This window comes from Patagioenas fasciata, chromosome 5, assembly GCF_037038585.1.
Source record: "Patagioenas fasciata isolate bPatFas1 chromosome 5, bPatFas1.hap1, whole genome shotgun sequence".
NCBI classification, from domain to species: domain Eukaryota; kingdom Metazoa; phylum Chordata; class Aves; order Columbiformes; family Columbidae; genus Patagioenas; species Patagioenas fasciata.
The window spans coordinates 42,246,130-42,273,295 of record NC_092524.1 but is presented as its reverse complement, the minus strand read 5'-3'; the positions used below and the strand labels follow the sequence as shown (position 1 = coordinate 42,273,295).

Below are 27,166 nucleotides of genomic sequence, written 5' to 3'. Positions count from 1 at the left end.
ATCTCTGGAACAGCTACATTCCTGTTCCCAAGCATGTATACAGCCACAGCCACCTGAATATGTACAATACTCACTGATCACCTCTTACTTAGACCCCCAACAGGATGCATAAATTCCCTGATGTCCTCCAAATAGCACCTGCTCTAGCAGATGTGATCAAAATACATCTAAACTTTCAGAGACTGAACTGAGGGCTATTTTAATCAAAGCTTGAGTTTGGAAAAGCTGATGAAGTTGCTTTCTTGGAAAGTGAGACAGATTTAAAAACCCACAGTGGATAAGGGATTTGAAGCCAGATTCTCCAGCTTCCCAAGAGAGCTTGTCCTCTGCGTTACTAGGATTGCAGTCTGAACTCCTCTCCTTGAGTTGTTTCACCTGGCTGTAATAACCAAGTACAGACTGAGCAATATGATACACAGAAACCACTCTCCAACTACAGGTTTAAACAACTTATATAGGAGACTGAAGATTTGTATTTCATTCCCAAGGTGCAACTGATACACTAAACAAGAACATGCAGATTGCATAATGAAATATTTTAGCCCACTCCGTACAGCTTCATGCTTCGGACATTTTCCTGAGGGATTGACTCCAACTATTCCTCCATGCTGACTATCTGCACATGGTGTGGTGACATCACCTCTTATTTCAAAGTAGAAAAATAATCGGTTGAATGCAAGTCACTGAGGAGACAGACACCTATCTCTGAGCTGGGGGAAGGAGTCTGATGTCATGTTGAAATGACAACTCTTTTTATGTCATGCTGGTTTTGTTTTGAAGAGGATCTTTTCTAGTTTAAGAATCTCCTTGTTTAATATGATGGACTCCAACCACTACGTTGTTTTCCTCCATGTGCCTGGAATTTAATTTGACATTATTAATTCTACAGGGTATTAAATCCTTAGAAGTCACACACTGAACTTGAGCAATACCGCCCTGCTCCTTTCCTTGTTCTGATAATGCTGTAAAACACTGCACTGTTTTACAATTACTCTTTTCAAAATGTAGATACGTTTTGTGTTTTCCAAAACCCACCTGATGTTCCACTCAAACATGCTCACATCTGCCACAATACTGTGTGCCTTGCAGATAAGCATTACCAAGTCTTGCACAAAACATGAAACTTTGAGGGTGAAAAATACATATTTAAACATTATTTTAAGGCCAGAGTCAGTCATTATTGTTACTTAGACAAATGCTCCAAAGCTAGAATCCGAATCTAAGAAACTTCTATTTATACTTTCAGGTTATATGTGTGAACTAAAGCAAGAATTTGTCTACAGTACTTACTCTGCTTTGTATGGAGAAAAAAGAACAATCAAAAAAGAAAATCAGGATTTTCTATGGAATGGGTAAAAGGAAAGAGTACACTTTAAACATGGGCAGAGAAGGACATAAGTGAGAAGAATCTTTTAATATCTCATGACAGGTTTGAATATGACTGAGAAAGTTTATACGATCAGATGACAACCCTAATTATGAGCATGCTGCTAAGGCAACAGTTGCACATTTCACAAGATCTTAAGAAAATAATATTTATTGGTCCACAGCAAGGAAAAAATGAAAATCCTGAAAGCAACACGTTTCCCAAAGCTGCAGCTATATCCTATCCATTCAATATATGTGCCTTTGAAGAATCTCTTGCCCCTTTAAAAGATTTCATTGATGCTATCAGCTTCCTTTCAAGCAGTTAGGCCTAGATTTTTTCCCAGGTTGTTCACAGGAAAAACAAACAAACAAACAAACCAACCAACCATAGCATAGCAGAGATATGGTCTGGTGAGAAAACTGTTTGTCATTTTTTTATTTCTGGTCTTCATAACTAACATGCACCTACATTTACAGAAGTTACTTGTCTAGGATTTATGCAACTGCGGGGTGAAGGGCAGTTGCTTTTCTAAAAGTAAAGATCAGAAATTAATAGAAATATAATGTGAAGTAAGCTAGTTCTCCAAGGATGCCACTTCAGGTACATCTGAGCAAATACAACAATACCATCTGGAGCATTTTCTGTCTGCCTTCATGTGGCTATATGGTGAAGCTATCTGCTCTCTGTCCTCTAGAGAAGCTCAGGAAGAACAAGAAGAAAAAGTGACTTTCAGCTGCCTTTGCATTTCTGAGTCTTTACACTGGCAGGCATTTTGAGTCCCCAGAAGAGGTAACCCAGACAGCATCTGGGGAACTGTTCAAGTCACAACAGCCTTCCTGACCTGAAGCACTGCTTTCTTCGGCATGTTCTCTGATCCCATAAAAGGGTCGGTTTTGTAATCTCAATCAGTGTTTCTTCCTTAACTACTCATTAACCCTGCAGAAGTACCAAAACTATACAGATCTGCCAGGGGACTTGTTTGTTTCAAAATCACTGGCTTTTCGTTTGCAAGAGGAGTACAGACTGATAATATTTTCTCTGATTGTTTTTATTTTGATGTGTGCTCCTTTATTATCCTTTCATAAACAGCAATAAAAATGCAATAGCTGAAAGACTAAATAGGAGTGAACAGATTACCATACAGATGCTTTACAGTGAAAGAAAAAGATCTTTCTTTTTTAATAGAATTATACTGGCCACAGAAATACAAACAAGGAAAAAATCCTGTCCATTTTAAAATCTTGGACCAGTTATTTACAGACAGTGAAGTTTCTAGGAGGCTCAAGACAAAGTAATACAGCTCCTTTATATCTAAAAATATGAAACTGTGACAACTGCTTGGCTTGCTACCTCTCTGGACTACCCTGCAGCTTCAGCTGTAACCTTGAGCTAGTAACACTCTGAGGTAAACTGCTGACCTTTGATAGTAATATGCAAGATATTCTGCATGGGCTAGAGCACAGTGGAAGCAAAGGTGACACTCATTTGTTGCAGAAAATCTGCAAAGGAAATAGTAATAGCGGGCAAGCTGGAAACGGGGTCAGATATTGTTCAGAAATCTCCCTTCTGATAAGGATAAAAACCCAGCTGTCAGCTGCCTCAAGTCACAGAAAAAGAACCATAGGAGCTGCTGTTTGGGAGAGAACAGGATTTCACAGGGAGAAGGAAAAGAAATCACAATTGCACAGCAGAGCAGCTTTAACTGCTCCCCTATGCCTCCACTGACTTGGGAAAGGCTTCTGGGGTTCTGCAGGGAGGAAACAGCTGAAGTTATTGCCTGCAAGTACAAGTCGCAGAAGTAATAACATGTGGTGTTGGTCCTCAGTCTGGTAACCCAGCTGTGAAGGCCAGGTAAGAATTTTTGTGTTCCTCATAATTCTGCATTTAGGAATGCTCTCTTAAATATATATGCTTATTTATTTGTTTGTTTGTTTATTTTCTAAATTAATGGAAGAAACTGAAATACAGGGTGAGCACGAGGCCAGAGTTATACAAGTGATGAGAGTATGGCATATATCGCAAAGAAAGGAAAAGAAGAGAAGAGCCATCTATACAAATATTTTACATGCATTAACTTAATGTTTGTTCATATAAAACACATACAAAGATGCCAAATTGTATCTTTCCAAGTAAAAATACGAAGACAAATCTGTTTGTTTAGATTAAGATCAACTAACAGTTTTGACAAAACTTTTCATAAATGCATTCAAATGCACACAAAACAAGCATCACACTGGTCTATGCAGTACATCTTTAAGGAGAAAACTTACGAGATTTTGCATAACTGGTAAATTTTGTGCACACCATGATCCCCAAAACACATGATCTCTTAAAACTCTCAGCTGCCTTCCTTGAAACGCACTCCTGTCAGATGAAAGATAATGATATGCCACCATAACACATGGTAAACAGACCAAAGAAGAAAGAAAAAGCAAACCCCTAAACGGGCAATGTTTGGCTTCCCTCAAGCATGAACAAGGCATGCTTTGATGCAATTGCACCTTATCTTTTTATGTTTGAGTAGTTTACAGCAATCAGAGTTAAATGAAACCAAAGACAAGAAACGTGCACACATGCAACTTAAATTCAAAGTGATAATAAGGCTGAGCATCATAATGAGCAGTAACCAAACAATCAACACTGACTAATGATTTGGGGTCATTGACGAATGATTTCTGTAATGCATACTGGAACTAGAACACTACATTGTAATGTTAATTAGGTAAATAACAGTTGGTAGGCAAAGAAGTTCTCTGATACACTTTAATATTACAAAGAAGGGAACAGATCCACATGGCTTCTGTTAGGCACAGCATAATTCTGAAAAATAAGACCACTTCTCTAAGTATGATTAATCAAATTAACTACCATTTGTTTTGGACTATATCATGGGCAAGAAAACCAAATTGTTACAGGGTTTTAAATTTTCTAAATACATTTATATTTCGGTTATTAGTTCTATATAAACTAAAAATCCAAATGACTACAGTTTCGAAGTCTCCTCCCTTTCTCATCTGTTCCAGGCCTTGCCTAATAGCTTTTTGCCAAACACACGTACCTCTATAAGCTCCAATAACATGATAACACGATATGACATGATTTCCTTTACAATTTTGGAAAATTTCTAGAACAAAAGTGGATTTGTAGTTATGTACTATATACAAGAAGAAATGCAAAGTGATATGTTAATAATGGGAAGTAAAGAAACAGGGAAACACTTAAGTTCCAACAAACAAAGTTAGCTCAGACTCTTGGAGCTTATTTGAGTAAGAGTAGTTGGTCTTCTCAGAGCGACTCCAGCAACACCCATTATATGATCAGTTTTATTGTAACATTGATGTTGCTGCTCAGGCTGCACAGGAGGACATAGAATATCTGCATGTGTCACACTTAATAAATATTTAAAGGATTTGAATTTTGGAAAGTTGTTAGAGGTAGAGAATGAAATACAGCATGTAAAACTCTATTTGGCTGTATTTTCTATTTAAGGTGCTTTTGGGAAAATTAATCTATTGTCATAAAAATGTTTTTACTATATAATTAACAAACAATTCGAACCTGTTAAATACCCAAAAAGGAAAAAAAAAAAAAAAGGAGAATTGAATGTTTTGTCAGGATGCATCCAGTCTGACACTACAACACTCTTTTGTGATATGGGAAACCTTGTACTTTTTGTGAACCTGTAGATCATTTTTACTTCTTCACTGCTTGAGAAACTGCAAAGAGATCATCAAAAACAGGGGAAAACTATGTTTCTGCTCTAATTTTCATGCTGAATACAAGAATTACCCTTGGAAATTTCAAGAAGCAACACATGGTAAATCAACTGTAAATCTCACCCACATGAAGAGTGTCTTTTTCAAGACCATATTCTGTGGAAGCAAAAAAGCGTGCAAGACATGAGGATAAGCCTCCAGCCAATACTAAGTTCTTATTATACAGTATGTTTTACAAGTATTATTTTAAAGTATTTTAAAGATACTGAAGCACCCTAAAGAAATTCTCATGGTTTGCTCGTTTCTTTTTTTTTTAAATTAATACTAGCAAATCTGTATTTGCTGTCATATTTTTCAAAAACGCTGTCTCCCTCTCCCAAAGAAAAGTCCAAAGACTATTCAGCCTGAGGCATTTATCCACCTGGAACACTTCATTCATCAAAGTCTTACACACCACTTTACACAGATACAAAAGAAAAAAAAAAAAAAAGCCTGTGTTTAAACATAAACGCATTTATATCTTTATGTGACCATTCAGGCACAAGTAAATAGGTCTCCTACAAGACAATGTCTTCAGTTGTCTAGTAGATAGATTGTATTTCTGCTTGAATGGCCACAATTTACATAGTTGCAATACTTTCTACATCTTAAGTAGTTTGCTGAGACCTGCCTATTCCTGCTCTTCACAAACACAAAACAGCCACTGGAGGAAGGAAAGCTAAACAGTCTCTGTATTAAATTTTGCAAACCTACAAGAAGCAAGCAAACAAACAAACAAAACATAAAAAACCACACACACACACAAAAAAAAAAAAACACCACACCACGTCAACCATACTTAGTAGTGGGAGAAAAGAAATAATCTCAAAATACAAAGCATTAGCCCCTTGAGGTTGATCATCTGACCCAAGTAGGTTAATAAAGTTACACTGATCTGCTCCAATTGCAGAACTAGTTCAAGTCTGTGTGTTCAAAGATGCAAGAGAGCCTTGTTCCCAGCTGAGTCTTGGTCCTAATTGTACCTTATTCCTAATCAAATACATAGTGAAGAACATGCGTCACACTCCTGCCACTAGAATGGTTCTGGATACTTCTCTTGGTACAGTGGAGAATTACCCTGATCTGATTTCTTAATCGTAGTAGTGGTGATCTTTTAAGTCTTCCAATCTCATCACAATATTCACATACACTTGCTTCTCAATTCTGTCTCAGAGCTCATAAAGCTATAGCTCATAAATTGAAAGGACTACAACATGGATTTACTAAGAAGAGTTTGACCCTTTCCCTTTCTCACTGGCTACATTTAGGTGAGAAAGGTGAGGTAGTGAAGAAATAAGAGCTCCAAGAACAAATGAAGACAAAGATGTGGGCCTGGTGCCCGCACCCATTCTGCTGACAGATGTATGGCTCAGCATTTTTGAAGAGTGCTCTGACAGGAAGAGAAATCAGAAGGCATGAATTACTGCAGCAAGGGAAGAAACAGGTAGGTATGTTAGGAGTTAAATTATAACGTAAAGCAAATCCTGCTCCTCTTATAATCTCATTTTGCTGTTGAAATTGAAGTCTGAAGAACTATGGTTTTCCACTCTTGTTTCTCAAACATTCAAATGAGGATTGACATGGGGAGAAGTGAGCACAGAAACAGCAGACTTCTGTTTGGCAGCACCATGTACAACAACTAATGCAAGCAGAGCAGGATGTACAAATACAGGTGTATATGTTTATATACAATTTCACTATGTGCAGTTTCTGACACCAACACCAGCATTAAGTAATTTTAAGAAAATTCCAATGTATTAAGGCCACTGTCATCTATGTCACTATTCGAATCAGGAATTTTTGAAATCTTCTTGGTATCGCAGGTCTGAAAAAACTACTGAACATTGACAGGACACAACAGAACAAATCATCTGTTGGTTCTTTTATGCTTTTGTTACAAGACTTCTTAGAGCTTAAGCTCCATGTAAGTCCTCAGAAAATGCAGAACATTTCAAAAGAAATGCCTGAGAACCCTCTTTCTTCTTCTAGCCTGAACCTTGCAGAATGTGACACCTTGGTCACATTCTAGTGCAATTGATATCTCAGTTATTGCTGAAATCGTTTATAGCTACCGCAAGGTCCCTGCACTGCTGCCAGATTAGTTGTTCCTAATTTCTGTTTATCACTTCTTATCCTGTTCTGTGGTTAAACTAGTTACAGCAGTTCCTGAGGAAAGAATCTAAGCCTATACTTCAAGTAAATAAAGACCTAGCATCTCCTCTTTGCTGGGACTAAATAACATCAAGGGGAAAAAAGCGTTCTCTGCCTTCAGACATAATAATAAAGTACTGTTACACTACTTTTCACAAAACTCTGTTCTGGTCCAAACAAGGCATGTCCAAAGGAGTGAGAGTGCACCAGTTAAGTGCACAAGAATCCTTTAAGAAAAGAGAAATGGCTGGAGGCAAGCTGCTACAGGAGCTACCAAGAGAACTGCCAACAAGTCAAACCAGCTTCTAGAGCAGCACAACAGCCAGGGCTGATCTGCAGCAGCCCGTGTGCTGCGGGAGGTTACAGCCAACTGTGTTGCCCATTAGCTCAACAAGGCAAGAGAAGAAGGAAAGGTAGCACTAGTTACCAGCTGAGGAAACAGCAAGCCAGGGAAATGTTGAAGCAGCTGCTTGGCAGCAAACAGGCAGCAGCAGAAAGCACCCACCACAATGAAAAGGAAATGCACGTACACATAGTTATTCTATTGTATCACAATAAGGTCCTAAGAGAAATCCACCTTCCACACGGCTGCTCTTGCAGTAATAAGGATGAAATGAATCCTTTCTTTCTTCAGCTCCCACTGGGAGCAAACATACGGCTTCTGAGAGGGTTCAACCCATTTCCCATCTGCCAGTGGCCAAACTGCAGGTGGTGAAGTATTGTCACCCCGCTAAGAGAAGACAGAGAGCCCTCCTTAAATTAGGATGAACTGAGTCATCAAGCAAAGATTTTTAAATAAAGGAAAGCTTTTTAGTATGCCAGAACTCTCATGTAACATGTATGTGTCTACACAATGATGTCTATACATATGTATATGTACATGCATATATTAAGATTTCATATAAATCTTCTATTAGTCATGCTTGCTATGGTAATGCAAATTTCTTCCACAAGAAGAAATACCTGAGGGTATTAGTTTTCAAGATTTCCTTTTGTCATTTCTTCGGTTGCTTGTAGACACAAGGTGAAGCTATGCGTGAGGTGGGCACTGTGATCGTCCTACCACACAGCAGGATGCAGTGAAGGGCTTCTCAAGCTTGTGAATTGCTCCAAAAGTAGCCATATTCCATTAGTAATAAGTCTAGGTGACAGATCAATTTATTGCCTCAGGTAAAGTACTCCACTAATGTGGCCTTGCTGCTTTAGTGGCCTGAGCTCTCCAGTATCAATGGGCTATATGGTACAAAGCTGTCAAGTTCATTTACTGTTGTCTCAGGATTTCTAAATATTGCATTTGAGTACAGAATTGCCAGTGTAGACTTGTCCTGAGGCTCTTGCAAGGGGATCTAATATATACATGCCAGTTTTTAAGAATTGCGGGTCATTATTGTAACTTTACTTGTTCATACCCTGATACTCATTGATGTGCTTCTTTTAAAAATGTGCTAAAACACACAGCATATTTTTAGTGCAATGTAGATTTTCCAAGCTCTAACCAACCAAAGCTTGAATATGGGCTTGTTCAGGGCTGTCAGCACATCAGTTCTGCAGGAATCAAGCTCAACATCAGTACAATTTAGGAACAAATTATTAGAGGATCCTCCCTGCTGATCCAGTTCTCAAACTTTCCTAGAGGATTTTGCCCTTCATAAAATCTCCATAAAAAGCAATGCACCTAAACTTGCATTAGTTCCACTGACAGTAATGAAAGTTGTCAAGTCCTTGACAATTTAGGAATTTAGATGGCTGGCTCAATTATCAATGCTCTTCATACCAGACTGTAATTTATTTTCTTCCAATCGTTCCTTCATTGAGCAGCACCCATCACTTCTTACTTCATTAAATTAAACTGAGGGCACTTTTAAAGGAAAGGTAATGGCTGTGAAGATGAAAATAAAGCATTTAGCTTCAAGTTAACTTCCAACCATTCAAAAGCTATGTCTGCTACTTAGTTTATTGCAGAACTGAAGTTCAGAGAATGCTGGTGTGTCATCTAAGCCTCCAGAGTGAAAAAAATTAGAAACACTCCTTATGTTCAGTAGCCAGCACAAAGTTTCCTAAGGTAATTAGTTTCATTGATTTAAGAAGGCTATGATGGTATGAATCTCACAGAGGCAATAGATAGCAGCAGACACCAAAAGTATAATGGTGTTTCGTAGTATTTAGTTTGTAATTCAGGTCAGGTCAGAAATTCCATAAGAATGTGATCCCACACTACATCAGAATTTCCAAATGCAGAAAGAAGTAAACAGATAGCAAAGTAGGACAAAAATTCCCAAAAATTCACATCACAAATTGTTTTGAGGCCTGAACAAGTATTTAAGGCTAATCCACTTACTAGCCACAGGAATGCTGCTTTTCTCTTTCAGGAAGACTGAATAGCTTGAGAAGATCAAGTAGCTTGAAAATGACAATATCTTTTACCATATATTAAAGCTGCAGACTTCAAAGCTATCTATTTCTAACTGTATTTCAATTTCTCACTTAGTTTTTAATTCTATTATTACATATAGTACATTTTTCTTTAGGAAACTGTCAGTGAAAGAGACTGGAATAGGTACAAGTTTTACTACTACTTTTAGTTTTACTATTACTGGTTCATTTATTTTTACATCTGAAAATGTTTTATCCTGAAAACTTTATACTTCTAGAACCACAGGCAATTCTGAATTAAAGTTATTAGGGAGATTTTTTTGCTGAAAGATTAGAAAACATGTGAAACGGGTTGTAAATACATGGCCAGTGTTACACAGTTTTTGCTACTTTTAGGTTGCTATTAATATCTCATCATCCATTAACCTCTGACTTGTCACAATTCTTTAGTCTTTTCAGCACCGATCAGAAATTCCTCTCATGGAGGTCAGAAAAATATCACTGGAATTGCAAAATCCCTCCCTCACTCTTTAAAATATATTTTTAAATTTTTAACTGTAAGTCTGCATACTGAGGAACAAGACTGTCCCAAAAACAACTCCAAAATGTTATATTAGCTTTGTACCTACATTTCTCAGAATGAAGTAGATGAGCTTTTAGAATAATTCAAAATATCTTTTAGGATCAGTTTCTAAAAGGCTTTAAAATTTTGAAATAAGGAAAAGCTCTACAACTTTTTTTTTTTCATTTTCCTATTACTTTGATCAACAGGTTTTATGATGCTTTACAATGCAATCATTCTTAGTGATATCATATATATGCGAAATCTTAATAAATTCTTAAATCTTAATAAGCACATCAAGGCAGGAAATCAAATGGAATTATCTGTTTCCATCAATTTCATGAAAAAGTAATAATCATTAATCACTTCCATCTCTTGCTTCTAAATGAAAAAGAAAATATCCTATAAAATGCACTAAGACAATTTACTTATGTTACCCATCCCTTCATGAACAAGCTGCAGTAATCTCATCACAGAAAAAAATAAACAATGGGAAACAAACTGGCTTTTTTCAGTCTTGTTCAAAGCAATTTTTCTTTGAGAGGCGAATGGAACTTAAAATTCTGGCCCATATAAATGCATCAAAAAAAATTTCCTGGGTTTCGCTCCAGTCTTTGGATATTTCTGCTAATGCCCTATGGTACTAGGTGAGTACATGCCCTATCAGATATTTTTAAAGTTGTGAGGAGTCTTCAAATTGTTGAAGAAAATTGATTATTTCACAAAGAAAATCTCTTGCTTATTAAGGTTGTCTACAAAATTTTCTGAAAGATATATGCCTAACCTATGTGCTCCAGACTTAAAAAAACCACATGAAATTGTGGCTCTCATTTAGTTTCACACATAGAAAACTCACTTATGCCAGAATTTTAATCTAAGTCTTCAAATGCTCTTTTAAAGATGCATTTTTACTATGTTTGGATCTATTAAGCAGATCATCATTCAATATTGTGGTCTAATAGTCCAGGGAAACAACTGTGTAATAAAGGATGCAAAGTCAGCGTTGATTAAATTGAGCTCCATACCAGAAGGATGTAACCATTATTTTCAGAAAGTAACACAACTATTTTTATTAATAGTTTGTTTTGCAGAGTAAAGTAGCTCATTCTTTACATTTAATATTTCAGATATTGCAAAGTCAGTAAAAATACTTCCCCTCTTCCCCAGCTCCCAGTTCTTCATTTTAAAATCATAGCATGTATCTTTTAAAAAGAAGTTTTCTTCATGGACTGATGTTGAAGTAAATGCAGGACAAATATGTTGTTTCATTATATAGACAGATACACTGATAATTAATTTTAAGATATAAAGATCCTACAGAAACATGAATTTTAACTATATCCTTATCTGTTTACTTCAGTTTTGTTTTATTCATCTATGACAAAGCATTGACATATAGACAAAATTAATGGTGGAGAAAACAGATGCAATAAACGCTTCATTAGTTAATTGACTGAGCACCTCCATAACATTCAGTGGAGGATCCGTCATTGTCAAAGGGTTCATGTAACATTTCTGACAGCAAAACACTTGTCTAAACAAAAAATGGGTGATCGAGAAGTGAATTAAGAATAGAGGACTAGGTACCAAATGTAACCAAGCTTTCAACACTATTTGAGCTTGTGAGCCAAATCATTTTAACCATTTCACAGCTATCTTCATATTATATCAAAATATAACATAAAGCTAGGTGATGTTGGACAAAAGTATGAATTGGGGGAAGAGTGCCTGGAGAGCAGCCCTGCAGAAAGTGATCTGGAGGTGCCGGCTGGCAGCAGGGCCAACAGGAGCCAGCAGATGTCCTGGCAGCAGAGAGAGTAAACTACATCTTAGGGTGCAACCAACCCAGCATCACCGTCTGGTCAAAAGAGATCACTGTCCCACTGTGTTCAGTGTTGGTGCGGCCTCACCGTGACTAATGTGTGCAGTTCTGGACACCACAACTTAACAAGGATGTGAAGATCCTTGAATGCATCCAGAAGAGGGCAACAGAGCTGGTGGAAGGGCTGGAAGGCACGTCCTGTGAGGAGCGGCTGAGGACTTCGGGTTTGTCTAGTTTGGAGAGAAGGAGACTGAGGGGCAACCTCATTGCTTAGAGACATTGCAATGACACAACGTGTAGGAATGGTTCAAGGTTGTGCCAGGGGAGGTTCAGATCGGACATTAGGTATAATTTTATTACAGGGTGTTCAAACACTGGAACAGGCTTCCTAAAGAGGTGGTTGATGCCCCAAGCCTGTCAGTGTTCAAGAGGCATTTCGACAATGCCCTTAATAACATGATCTAACTTTTAGTCAGCTCTGAAGTGGTCAGGCCTTTGCACTAGATGGTCATTGTAGGTACCTTCCAACTGAACTATTCTATTCTATATAAGAAAGCAACACGAAGAAAGTCTGATAAATTATCTTTTGTTATTTTTGATATTTCAGAAAACAGAAAGTTAAAATTTATGGATCTCTACAAGTCAATAACATCTTTTTAGACAATAACTGTTCATATCTTAAAGACTACATCTGGAATTTTGGAAAGTTCATTCCTTATTTAGCAGCTCTCTACATCACATCTTTTCCTCCTTTTCACCCAGAAAATAGGCTTATTGTATAGTTTCAGTGTGGTTCTCTGCTAACCTCTGCAACACAGACAAAGACAATATCTTTCTGGGTGGCAATGATACACAAACAAATTTATTTCTAATTACACATGGCTCCACCAATTTATTTTGTCAATGTCTGTTTTTCAAAGATTGCCCAAAATCATAGAGAGCTGTGGTGGAACTACTATTGCCTCTTTTGACATATAACTATGTATTAAGGACTTACTCATTAATTGCAAGCTTATTGCCAAGAGGGTAAGTATATAGGCCTAAAAAGCTTTGTAATGGGATATGCAGCATTTCACTGTTAAGCCATCCATCCACATCTGGTCTAGTTTAGCAGTGACCTAAAATCATTATCGTATGAAGGTTTCTTCCTAAGTTATGCAAAATGAACCTATTTAGTCCAGTTTTTAAATTGAGGAAATATCCACATCACACAAGACCCATTAAAACATCCTGCAGAGTCTCCAAGGATTTAAAAAATGAGCTTACTTAGCTGAAGTTAAATTTATTATTATGTTCTTGAATTGCTGCTGATTCATTTTCTGTATGCTGTAACCATACTGGATAATGCCATTAGATATATTTTGTTGCATATTGTACGTTAAACTTTTTAGACTTATTCCCAATATGACTAGGAATAGTGCATCATGCCCATTAGATAGCCACAGAGGAGTTTACAATGCTCATGTTATTTTGACAGGAGCTGAATAGGAGTAGGGGCCCATGGAGTCCTTAAGCAGCAGTTAACTTCTGGCCTGCATGTATCAGCTCTTACCTCATTCTCCCTCAGCTGCTTACAGCCCACACAAAACTCATTCAGCCTATAGCAACCCAATTTCTCCCCTCTTTTGCTTGTGGTAGTTCTTATCAAATTCTTTCTTTCTGCTCTGTGCCGTTTCTCTAACACTTTCTACAGACTCCGACTCTCACTGGCCAGCTGCTCTCAGCTACCCCCGTACCTCCTCATGCGGCTGGGTGCCCTGGTACCACAAACGCAACCTGGGCACATGCTTTTTTTTCTCTCAAGTCTCTTCCCTGCCTGCCCAAGCATCCTAAATGGCTACTGTTGACTCGCTTGTTTAGCACTCCCAATACAGAATCACTTATTTGAAAAAAAAATTAAAAATTGACCTGTCAATCAGTGATGAAGGGAATACCTAATAGGGCTGTTGTAGGTCATGTAGGAGCTCATGTCACAAATGTTTAATGTCCTCTCACATACCTGACATGTCTTTGAGATGCTCCTTTGCAGGCCTGTTCTTAGGCTCACACAATATGTGTTTTGGGGTGGGGAGGAAATACTCAGTCTTTTGTGTGCATCTGTGCATGACTTCACATGCAAAGTCTCCCTTTCCACCAACATTAACAATAACAATGACAATAACTAGAGAAATATAACACTAATAACAAAATGGATCACTATTCTGTGTTCGGCTTACTCGGTTTTAGAATCTGCAGAAACAACTGGCATCTACTGTACATACTGTTGATTTTATCAAAATTGGGTTGAATTACATTAGCAGATGGAGCTGTGGATCTTGGAACTAACGTTCTTACTACCCCTGTACTTTCCCTGTATTGCCCCTGCTTTTTCATTAAATAGGATTTCATTCCCTGAGGCTGTCATAAATAATTGCTGTAAATTCATGTTTTACATTTGCCATTATACATTAGTTTGAAGAAATCACTGCTTGAAACTTTGTTTCCTGTACAGGAATCTTTTATTCTGAGATTCAAAATTGGGAAATTTTCACACTTCAAATAAGAGCAAAACAAAACCAACAAAACTATAAACCAGGATCAAGCAGACTAACTCTCCCCACATAAAAAAACCCAATGATTTGGTTTCAATCTTGCTTTCAGGCCATGGATATCTTACTGGGCCTTTTAGAAAATAAAGCCACACATCTCTAAAGCTTTTGATGCATTTCTGAAAATTTTGGCTTCTTTACCCTTTTAAAGCTTGATACAACATTTCAAAACTTGCAGGATAAACCCTTCAAATTCGGTAAGATATTTTATTGCCACCCAGGAGGGTAAAGAATTCATGTTGGCTTATTGAAAAATGAATCTCAAACCCACCTGCATAATATTACTTGTGCTCAGATCTTAATCAGCTTTCCAGCACACGAAAAACACTTTAGCACTCCACAACACTCTAACAGCAACCTGAACTTCACAGACAATACCAATAACATTTTCATTATTTGGCAGGAAACTGAAAAGCAAGATTATTCCCAAATCTTTACAGTCATGCAGTCCTTTTTCAAACCTTTGAATCTCAAATGAGGTACACATTTCCAATGGTTTTGCCACTTACAAGGATTCTGCTTGGCTTCGTTCAATTTAACACAACACTTTCCTTGGTGAAACCAAAAGAGGGGGGAGCACAAGGAAAACCACCACAATGTGGAAAGATACTGGGCCTGAAGCTTATTAGTGACTCCTGTAAGCCTCGAATAAGACCCATGGTTTATATTTCCATTAGAAGTGAAATATGAGAAATCAGTAGGAACAGAGGTAAACCTGAACAAGAACTAAATGCCTCCTGAGGCAAGTTTCGGTGGCACACCTGTAATAGCTGTAGCAGAAAAATGTTTGTGAAAGGAAAGTGCTAAGGCAGCTTCAAGACTAACCTTGTGCTGACATTTCTGAGCTGCTCCAAAAGATAATGTATAAGCATGCATGATCATCACAGGCAAGAACTAGACCAAACCCTACTCTGCGCAGCAGTGCAGCCAGTGCTGCTGAGCTCCCAGGCTCTGACTGCCCTGTTCCCCAAGGACCTCTGACAGCTTTCAACCTTGTCACCACAGCAGGAATCATCCCATTGCAAAGCCTGGGAGCCATTAAAGTACCATTATACTCTCTTAGCTCCCTCACTCTTATTTAAAAACAAAATATTCATTCTCAGAAGCTCACATTTTATTTGTGCAGGTTTTTTTAAATTAAGTATTCCCCGCTGTGTTTCAATATGTTCTAGATTTGTTTCTTTTAGTCAAAGTTAATGTCCCTGGCACACACACTTGATGAGATAGTCAAGTGAATGTTTAGATATCAGTCCCTGTTCCCACTCCCATACTTCTACTCTTCTAATCTCTTTAATCTTAAAGAACAATATTTTTCCTCCTCTTAAAAAAAGAAAGTTATTTGTATTGCATTACAACCCAAAAAGTGCAATACTAGGCCCTATTGTGATTGATAATGATGGGGAAACATTGGATTTTTTTCTACTCTCAGCACCACATAGGTGCCACTTGATTCATGAATTTTATATCAAATGGCTGGTAAGCTGACCTACATCTACATCTTTACCAGTTTTCTAAAGGGTCAGTCAACAGAATTTTGTTCGTTATGGAAATATTGCCTGTTTCATCCCATTTGAATCTAACTTGGATTCTTTGATATTTTATAGATATGTCTTGAAGAGATTGTCAAAATGCTGCAAACAAACTGTAGCAAATGATATTTGATAGTATAACCAACTTTGAATTTTCTTGATTACAAACAACGCAACTATTCATAGAGGTTTAGTTTGCAAAAATACTCACATTGCAATAATATATTACTAAGTATTTTAGTTCTCTGTGTGAAGATCTTTTAAAATTACTGGAAACAATTTTCAGAACTAAATTTGAACCATTTCCAATCTACACATTCTGCATTCCATTTAATTATTCATTCTCTAGTCTTTGTTGAACACAGAAAATTGCATTTCCATTTTAGCAAATAACATAAACTCATTTATGAAGTTACATTTAAAATACACATAATTAAAACTAATATGCTTGTTTACAGTTTGTCCCAGCATAGGACTACATAGATTAGCAGAAAACATCTATTTGGCCTTTTGATCATCAGTACTTTTATATGTGTAGTTTAAGTTGTAGATGTATATACGTCTGCTTTTGGTTTTAGCACAAAAGCTAGATTTTGCTTATGGCACAGCTAGCAGTTACAAACCATTAATAGGATGAGGAGGGCTTAAACAGAGTCTTAAGAGCACAGATCATACTTTCCTCACTTTCAGTAAAATGCTTTGAAAGGCTGGAATAAAGCACTGTGCTTCCTGGCCCAGGAGATAACCACCTCTAAATATTCAATACATCCCATGTTTTTACTCATAAAAGAATTTAATCTACCAAAACAATTCTTTTCTCGACTCCCTGTAGGGAAGAGTAAAACAGTGGTCTTCTTTCCACTAGGCTTTCAGGATATGTTATTTTGTTGATCAAGGATCTTCAAGTACCCGATGCTAATCAGCCCAAGACAGGCTAATCATAATCCCTGAGGCCTTCTCCAGTCTAGGAAAATATTGCTTTTTAAAAAAACAAACAAACAAACACAACAACAACCAAAACCCTCCACAACAAATTCAGAACGCTGCCAAACTGGCATTTTTCCTGGCTCCAAATGCTATCAAATTTCCCTTTCAGAACATACAATTTTCAGGTTGGATCTAGAGGAGGGAAATACCATTTCAGAGACTGAAGGTTTATTGAGGTTCTCTAACACCCCTGCCTTCCCTGTGGTTCGCCCACACCAATAAAAACACCAGACTAATCAAAGAATGCTTCTCAGAACCTTTTGTTATCTTCATACATTTGATTAGGTAATTGTTGTCCAGATTCTGAATTTACTAAGGATTAGATAAAACCATGAGGTGCTAGTCATTTTCTGAGAATAAAATAATAATAATAATAATAATGCTCTGTCAATAATTAACACCCAATAAGAACACGAAAACACACAATTTAATTTATAAGCTATGCAAACAAGTTCAAGGAAATATACTGTTGCAATTCAAATATGTCTAATGTTAATTTTAGGTGCTGAGTTTAACATACTAGCTTTAGTTATGTATTGCATACATCCATAGTTTTTTGTTGTGTGTTTTGGGTGTTTTTTTTTGTTTATTTTGGGTTTTGTGTATTTGGTTTTGGTTTATTGTTTTGGGTTTTTTTTAACAATTCAAAGGATGACTGCAGGAATCAAAGCTACATGCAGTATATAGGACTAAGGAAGACTAAAGTGAAGTGGCTTCTAAATTATATTGGGAGTCACAAAACAATACAGATTAATTGTGGGGGCTACTTTTACTCTTGACCACTCATAAGGTGCCTTTCTTGCCATGCTCCTCTTCCCAGAGCTATTGGCACATGAATTGGAAACACACATCCTTAGCTCACTTGACAATTACAGCTATTCTGACTTCTAAAGGTATTTATTAGACTGGAAAGAGCGAGATCTCCAGAACCCAGGGGTCTGCCTAATTCAGAACAGATGTTAGTCCCGTGTATGTTATATCCCATTTCAATGCACATGCATCAGTCATGAGTTGTTTTGGGTTGTTTGCTCTCTGAACAAAACCTAGGCAAAGAAAGTGTAATGAAGATCAACAATAGATGTTTTAATGAATCAGCAATGACCAAGAAAACAGCATTTTGTGGAATAATTCTCATCAAGCTCTAATTGCAGAAAGGCGGCGTCGAAGACCATGCAAGATCTGGTGGGTCCCTCTTCTTTCTCAAAAAAATAAATTTCTTTTACAGCAGAATGGCATGCACATATTGCCTCGGGCTTTACAGACCAGGTGTTGCTGCCTCTCTGCCTATATGGAAATCACTTAGACATAGCTAACAGAGATACCTGCCTGGTCTTTTCAAACTTACTTGTGGAATCAAGCTTTCACTTTCAATTAAGCAGGCTCAACAGTCTGGCATATACTACATAATTTTTGTGTTGCAAAAACCAAAAAAATTTCCATACATTTAATAAGTCTTCTACTGTGCAATCCTTTATCCCAGGACAAAAATCCCCAAAGCTAGTTTCCTTCCTTTATATTTTTACATTTTATTTTCAGCACTCACCTCTGTCTTTTATTCAGCAATATTTCCTTGCACCATTCTGTCTGGCATGTGCTACTGTCTTGTCTGCATGTGCGTGTGTGTAAAGTTAAATTGCTAGTAGTATCACCTAGCACTTACACACAATGCTTTACAAAGGGGATCAGTAGCAATTTGTCTATTCCACAGGTGATGAACAAGAGACACAAGTTCAGAGATTATGAGTGAGGGGCACAGGTAGTATAAGAGCCAGCAGCAGTTTCCAGGTCTCCTTGATTCAAGTGTTCCAGGCCACTGCTCAAAGCTACTTTTCCAGCAGCTTATCACTTCTCTGACCAGCTCCTATTCTGTACTATCTTACATTAAAATTGATACCCATACTAGCTTTGGTACATTTTCATGACAAGTACTGGAGGGAGAACACCTAAGATCTTTACCTCAAACAAACATTAAACTAGTGTTCTACATAACTCACCATTCAGGTCCTCAACATGCTGACAAGCGTTGCTTCATATTGCCTAACGAGAAGAGGGAACAACAGAGATTTGAGGGGGATTTATCCCTCTTGACCAAAGCAACTTCAAATGTTAGAGAAAGGATCACATAGGTGAGACCAGCAAACGAAACTGAAGTTCCAATCCAATTCAAAATGGCATAATGAAGCTGAACAAAAGAAATAATTAAGAAGTTTTCTGCATAATTTACAGAAATACAAAATCAAGTCTGTCAGTTTAGCGGTTTACTTTAAAAAGCTATTGCCTTGCAAAGAGGTGCCAAGCACTTGAAGGGTTAAAACTGTTCTGAAAGCAATTGTGGTTGTTGCTGATACACTGTCTGTTCCTACATCATGCACAGAGCATATTTGGACTCCACCTTCTCCAGACACAAGAAAAGCAAAAATTCCCTAATTATTTTCTAAGGTATCTGTGCATAATATCATCAAAACCAAAATGGGGCTGCTATTGTTAATGACCTAGTATAATACTGTGATGAAGTTTTGAGAAGGAACAAGACTAGATGTCACATTAAGGATCCATAAAATATACCCTGCATATTTTAATAGCTGACCCTTAAAATGGCAACTCACGTATCTGCTGTGTCACTGCCTTAGCAACACAGACTAGACATGCTGAAACCTGACAGCAGCCTTTTCTAGCTGAAGTTAGGGGATTTGGGTGGGGTTTTTCGTGGGCAACCAAAACCTGATTTATTCTTCTGACAAAGTATAGTATGTTTTAGGAGACTAGCAGTGCAGCTTGAAGCACAAGGAAGGACACATACTTGCTAGTACAGAAGCGCCTTTGCTGGGGAATTAGCCTCCTCGTCAGGAAAAGCTGCTTCTAAACATGATCTAACACACTTGAAAATTGTAAGTGGCATAGAGCAGGTACATGCAGCAGCTTTGAAAGATGTCCTTATTTGAAAACATTCTCACTAGACCCTAGTTATTCTGTGAATAGCACTCAGATCTGAAGTGCAGTTTTTCATGACAAATCTAGCTGTTGAAAAAAAGTATTTCACTAGTTTTATCATTGTAAACTGGTATTTTATTTGATTTTCTTAAGGCCTGCCTTGCAATACCATTTCTCAGCTATTCATACAGCTCCTAGCACTGTAAGGGGCCCTATCCAAACTTCAAGAGAGACATCTGAATTGTTTTGTTATTTTAAAACACAGTAGTAACCCTGAAGTCCCACAAGTCTTCCATATATAACTCTTCATAAACCACTTTTCAGAAATTGTCCAAAGGAAAAGCAACCTTTTTCCAAGTGATTTAATTAAGTTTAAAAAAGTGACAACTTGGTAGAAGAGAACAACTGCAGGCGTAACATTCAGGAACAGAAAGTTGGAAGGAGGACACAGAGGAAGTCAATACATGAGAGAATTGAGCAGGAGCTGAAAATAAGAAATGCAGGTCTAACACAGTATGCACATAAGAGTTACGGAGGTTGGGTGGAATGCATTTTAAGACTTAAGTAGAGACTCACCTGCAAGCTCTTAGTCCAAAGAGAAAATACTGGGAAAATGACACAGAATGAGAGAGACACAAACAGGGGGAAAACAAACAAACACACACACACAAACACACACACAAAAAAAAAAACAAAACCACACACCAAAAAACCCAAACCAAAAGAACAAAACAACAACAACGTAAAACACCAAACAAAACAAACAAACCAAAACCACACAACCCACAAGACAATCAGTACAGGGCAACTCTTGAAAGAAAACAACATACGCAAAAGTAATAAATTTGCAGCCAGACTGAAACTAATTATTGCATCTGGGTGCTTCTTCACCTAAAAGCTAGGACTCCTTTTAGTACAACCTAATGCTAACAAAGGCCATCTTTTTCAGTGTGTCAGCTCCCACGGGCGGGGGGGGGAGGGGGCTGGGAAATCTATTTCACAGATATATTTCCTCACAGAAATAGCTATCACTTGAAAGATCTTTTTGCCAAAGAGAGACACCACATTCCAGCTACATGTTTAGTGTACTTGGAGTCTATGAGAAAGTAGTTGGACTTCATCCACCAGCAGTACTTGGGGTCAGACCTTCCTGTGCCTACACTCACACCCACAGAAGCCCAACAGCCTCACAGGGGCTTCTGTGGTTCCCTTTGCATGGCACCTTTTTACTGCCTCCCTCTGCAAAACAATCAGTCATCCAGAGAGCTGACTACCTGCTCTGGGTGCTCTTAACTGTTCCAGAAGCCTCTCAGCTGGTAAAGGTAAGGAAGTGTCATTGTGTCATTACAATTCACAGCACTCACCCTCTACCCTTAAGTTTGATGTTGATAGGACACAATGATTATTCCCCAGGCTGAACAACTCTTCATTTACAAGCTATCTCCACTGCCAAGTGCCTTAGAAGATGTTCATTCACCAGTAGAAAGTCCCATCTTGCCTGGTGCCAGGATTGAACACTGGACAAAAAGCAGGAGGTGACAGTATTTTGGCCAAGGCTGTCAGGGATAGCCAGTATCTGACACGTGCCATGAGAACTGAGAGTTCACACAGAGCAGAGAGCATTCCTGGCTTTAAACATCTTATCTGACAGTGCCAGACATTGTAAACTGCACAGAGCTGAATTTTTTGACCTTGGAGGGATTTAAAGCTGAGTCAGCCTTGTTAGAGTCTAGATATTTGAAACCTGTAGTTCAACCACAAAACAGGAATAGAAAAGCTATCTGGATTGGGTTTTTTTCTTCATTCCCTGACCCTTTTCCTCATAAAGCAAAGCTTTTCTGAAGACATTTTCAATATAAGAAACATTTTTACTTCAGGAAAACATATTTTGATACTCTTAAAGAGTGATTTTTGTGATGATCCTTCTGACATTATATATATATGTGTGTGCATATATGTTGCATGACTATTTGTGTAGTTAAAACTACTATGGCCACACCAAACCAATTAAGGGATTTATATTCTGCATTTTTAGGTTTGATTTGATGGGGTATGAAGTGGGGTTAGGTGCTTTTATTTTTAAATCAATAGAAAATGTTAGATACAAAACTGAATATGAGAAATGGGCCTTTGTACAAGAGAACTGATTAAACAGCATATGTGCCTGCTCAGCAAACAAGGGACAAGGAGCCTTTAAGCACTGATGAAATAGCAAATGTCTATAGCAAAAACTTGTCAGGGTTAGGAATGTAGCTGAGGTCTTTCTTCCCCTACGTCAAAGCCTGCAGAAGCAGGGAAGCCCAGGACGGCAGCCACCTTTTCAGGAGAGTTCTGGATCATGACAGTGATGTCAGATACAGTTGCCCATTCATTGCCGCTTCCACACACTGTACATCCCTGCTCCCTCACTGCACAAAGCAGCAATCTACACTGCTCCCGGCTCTCCATCCAGCACCACTTTTCCCTTTGCAGTAAAGACCTGGCCCAGACCAGGTGACTTGTGACAGGGGTAACATATACAACTTTTCTTATTTTCTACAGCTAGAATCTGCTTTAATGAGTGGCTATTTTCATCAAAAAGGCAAAGCAAAAGACACCTTATCCCCCTTCAGTCCACAGAAATGTCAGTATTCAAACATAAATTAGCTGCAAGATGATTCCTTGAAGTCATTTTTGCATTCCTGTATCATTAATTTTATACCAGGAATACCAGTATAATGTCTCATTACAGAATGTACAGACACTTCACTATATAGTAGAGGCCATACTTACAATACAAAATATACACATACTATTTCAACAGACAAACATACTATATTTTAATATATACAAATCCTCCTTGTTTTAAATTCAAATCTGGAACTCCAGACATTCTGTCTGACTGTACCTCTCCCTGAAGCCAGTAGCATTCAGCACAGACTAGAAAAAAGTCAAGCCTAGAATTCTGTCAGCATTTCTTACATGCCACAGTAGTGATTTTTACAGAACAGTGCATGCAAATTAAGACATGGCATATATTTTTTTCTTATTTTTAATTCCTCGATTATTTTGAAGGAAGTCACTCACCAGCATTTTGGAAATGCCACCAGTTCTGATCAATGCCTGAACACTTCTGACAAAGAGGACTCCTTTGACTTGACTTTCCTTGACACAGACACATTTCAGACCTGCCAGGAAGTGGAAGGTACAGGACACCCACTCACCGCTGTTCTACTGAAACATGACCTACAGAAGACAGAAGTCTAGAGCACAGAGTTGCCTCAACTTCTCTTTAATGAAGAAAGAAGTCTTCCTTCCACTGAGTCCATGCTCTGATCCCCTCCTAAGCAGCCTTTGCATTGTCATTTGCTGACAAATCCATGAAGTGTTAAAACTGTACCAACTTCCAATGCTGGAGTCAGGTTTTGTCATCAGTTCATACAGCTGTTTTGGGAGGAACCAAGCTTCTGTTTCTCTCTGCATTCAGTGCTATGTAGGAACTATTTTATTAATGATATTATATAATAAAATCCTTCAGAGCAAAATAACAATTAAACAGTAACATCCTTTCAGATGATTAATGCATGCCAATCTCCAATTACACATCAGTATGAAACTGCACTTACAGAAGGACTCTATCCTCCAGACCAAGTGTCCAGACTCAGCTACTTCACGGAAGAATACATGTATTTACAAAATGTATTGCCTTCAGTAATGAAGAGTCAAACCAGCTGTGGAACAAAACTGAAAGCAACACAGTTTTTCTGTTGCTGAATGCTGTCTCACTCATAGTACCAGTTATGAATCTGCCTCTATAGCAAGCAAAATTGTATACATCTGTAGTGTTTCTACATTCAGTCATGCTCTGACTCAGTGAGTCAGGCTTGCTCTTTGCAGCAAGGCCCTCTTCATCACTCCATACTCTTCCATATCCTCATGTACAGACCACAGTGAAACACTTGGGCCCACACAAAAACAAACATGAATATTCTACAATCCAGGTACTCAGCTGGAGTCAGAATTAACTGAGATGTTCCCCAAGAAACAAGTAGTGCCATCACAGCTACATTAATAATGGGTGTTTCCCAGGGCAAACAATGATGAGACAACTGTTTGAAATAGAGAGTAACAGGAACTTTTTTCAAAAAATTAAGTTTAAAAACCAACATGATTTCCACTCTCATTATTAGAGAGAAAAAAACACACACACACACACACACACACAAAAAAAAACAAACAAACAAACAAAAAAACCACCACACAAACTCTGCATAGCTTCATAGCAGGTCTTCTCTCTATTAACACTGTCAAAATTTGTTGCTTTTCCCCCAGTATGTTTCCGATTATTTTTAACTCTAGTCTGAGAAATTCTGGTGCTAAGCAAGTCACTTTCAAAACCTAACAAAATACATTATTAGTAGTAGAGGCAGAATATTTCAAACAAGCATTGCTTACAGCCACGCCTTATTAATTGTTCTCTGATGGTCCCTAAAGATGCGAGTTCAGTGCATCGCTCACCAGCTCTCTTGACATCTCTAATTCTGACACTAGCCAGACATGAGCTGTCCCACCCTTCCTCCCTCCCTCCCTCTTGCTAACTCATACCTTCTGAGTTTGCCTGATGAGAGCACAGCAAGCGCAGGACCCCACTACTTTCGTACTGTAAAATGCTCCACAAACAAACAAAGTACCATCATTCTAATGTTCATTTAAAGTCATCTGCTTTGTGCTTCACAGTAGGAAAACAAACAAACAACAAATGCACCCAAACCATGCTGAAAAAAAGCATACATAATGCAGTACAGACTGACTAATTAAGATATAAGAGCTCCATTCCAGTTTGTGGCAGACAAGACCATCGCACTCCTCCCTGTTAAGAGTAGTCAGATCTCATTATATTTACTACTCCATACTTTATCACCACAATAAATATAGACATCAGTATAAGATTGGTGGTTGCTCTTTTTTCATGTTGCACTTTTGAAATATAAACTGCACAGGGAGAACAGAGCCAGAGACCACTCCCTAATTCCTAGTGGACATATTGATCAATTAAAATGACATGTGTCTGGTCTTTTCTTTCCTTCTAATAGCAACCAGCTGAAAGGCCGAATATTTTAAGCAAGCAAAATCAAACAATTAATGCTGTTGTATGCCATGCAGCAAGATTAACTTGAAGTTAAGCAAAATTAGCCTGGTCTCCAGAAGCAAGACCTTAATACAAAATAAACAAATCTTGGATGTTGTGAAGAACTGCTAAATATCACAGACATTATTTTAACCAGCTTGCTAAATAGAAAAGGTAAGTATTTTCTTCCCATGATAGAGGTGGACAGTATTATTTTATTCATAGCAAAACCCCACAGAATGCCTGAATCTTTGGCTACACCTTTTACTGCAGTTGCAGCAGGAGGAAAAAGAGGAAAGAGGAAAAAGAAAAAAAAAAAAAAAAACAACACACCAGCACCTTTTTTCTTCCAGTAAAATACAGATCTAAAAGTCACAAGATTATATTAGTATTAAAAAAACAAACAAAAAAAAACCAGATTGAAAGAAAGTCAAACAGTAGAAAAGCTAAAAGCTACTGTACTTTCAAAATACCTGGTTATTGTTTGACAATTTTATATATATGTGTGTATACACACACACACATATCTATATATATATATAAAAATACCAACAGAAATAGGACAGTACTGAACCATTATTAAAATCAATACTGTTCCAGTTGCTTGTTCAGCACCAGTTCACAAAGTATTTTCTGTACTATTATGTTATGGAAGGCCAATGAAAGTAAATGGGTTATATTCATGCTATTTAAATAAAATAGGTTAAAAGAAGAGCTACACAAACTAGCAATGCTTAAATAAAGAGACATAGAAAGGAAAAAGCTAGGTTTATGGCATTAAAATTCAAAATAGCTATTCTTTCCATTTAAGTAAATCAGATTGTAGCAACTTTAATTGGACTGTGAAATTTAAATATATTCTCTTCAAATCTTCAGGGCATTATCACAAATGTAAAGACAAGTCTAAACATTCAGACAGAATGCATTTTCTGTAGGCCTTTGTCTTAGCCTGGCTCACTGAAAAATAATATTTAGGTATGCAGCATCTTTCTTCAGAATGATTTTCACAAGGCAAAACCCACACATTTTTCTATTAGAAAAACCTCATAAAACTGGAAAAAATAATGGTAGAATTAAAAACAACACAACATTTAGCACTTACCATGTCCTGTTCAAATCATCCTCTTTTGATGTTTACGGCACATCTGTAAGATGCAATACTAGGAGGTGCCTTGTGTGACCTGCTGCATGATGCTGTGACATCAGTTCAGATGATGCAGCTCATTATGGGAAAGACTGCTGTTGCCATGACAACCGAGATGTGAGACGAATCCTTACTGCATTTCCAGGGGAGCCCGAGACAATACGGAAGCCCTTTAAAGACACAGACAAAATGCAAACAGGATTTTAAAGTACTTTGCCACAGATTTTAGAGCCCATGTTCAAGTACATGTCTTTTATTAAGGAACATTTTAGACAATTTGCTCCTATGTGGTGATAGAGAATTGAGATGTATGAGCCATAAATTATTTTTACATAAAAAACTTAATATCATGCATGACAATTTAAGAACAAATCTTACAAGTCTTTTTTTTTATTATTATGTAAGGGAACCTTACTTAAAATAAACAGTTAGTAGTGTGATTTTAACACTAGTGCTGTAAAGACAATAGTTATTGAATAGTATTTTAAGAAATGTATATTTTCACCCTGCCCCACCCTGCTCCTACATCCAATCTGTCATTTACAAGAAAAATCTTGTTGCTAGGGAAAAAACACTTGATACTTCCAAATGAGCAGATTTCACACTGTTGAATGACAATGAGTTAAAAAAAAAAGGGGGGGGGGGGGCGTGGAGCAGAGTGGAGTGGGCCTTTTTATTCACAAGAAGGTAAAGATGTTTCTAGACAACGAAGTAAAAAATCTCTTTATCATTTTTCAGCTGTAGGGCAACCTGCATTACCATCTGCATGCTGAAAAGCCCAGCTTTCATCTGCCCATCAGGCAGGCAGATGAGTGAGGACTCTGAAAGCCGTGGGCAAGCTGTGTGGC

The 27,166-nt window shown here is 37.7% G+C and overlaps 1 protein-coding gene across 3 annotated transcripts in view; it reads right to left on the bottom strand.

Moving 5' to 3' along the window:
* AKAP6 (A-kinase anchoring protein 6) overlaps nt 1-26,401 on the bottom strand; it is a 286,646-nt gene extending 260,245 nt beyond the window's left edge. For 2 of the 3 annotated variants that reach the window (XM_065838655.2, XM_065838656.2), the window contains exon 1: nt 26,277-26,400. The gene's annotated coding sequence lies outside the window, so the exon portion shown is untranslated. Of the gene's footprint in view, nt 1-26,276 lie in introns of all 3 variants that reach the window. The other variant, XM_071809385.1, reaches the window with a different exon arrangement.
* Between the last annotated feature and the right edge of the window lie 765 nt (nt 26,402-27,166).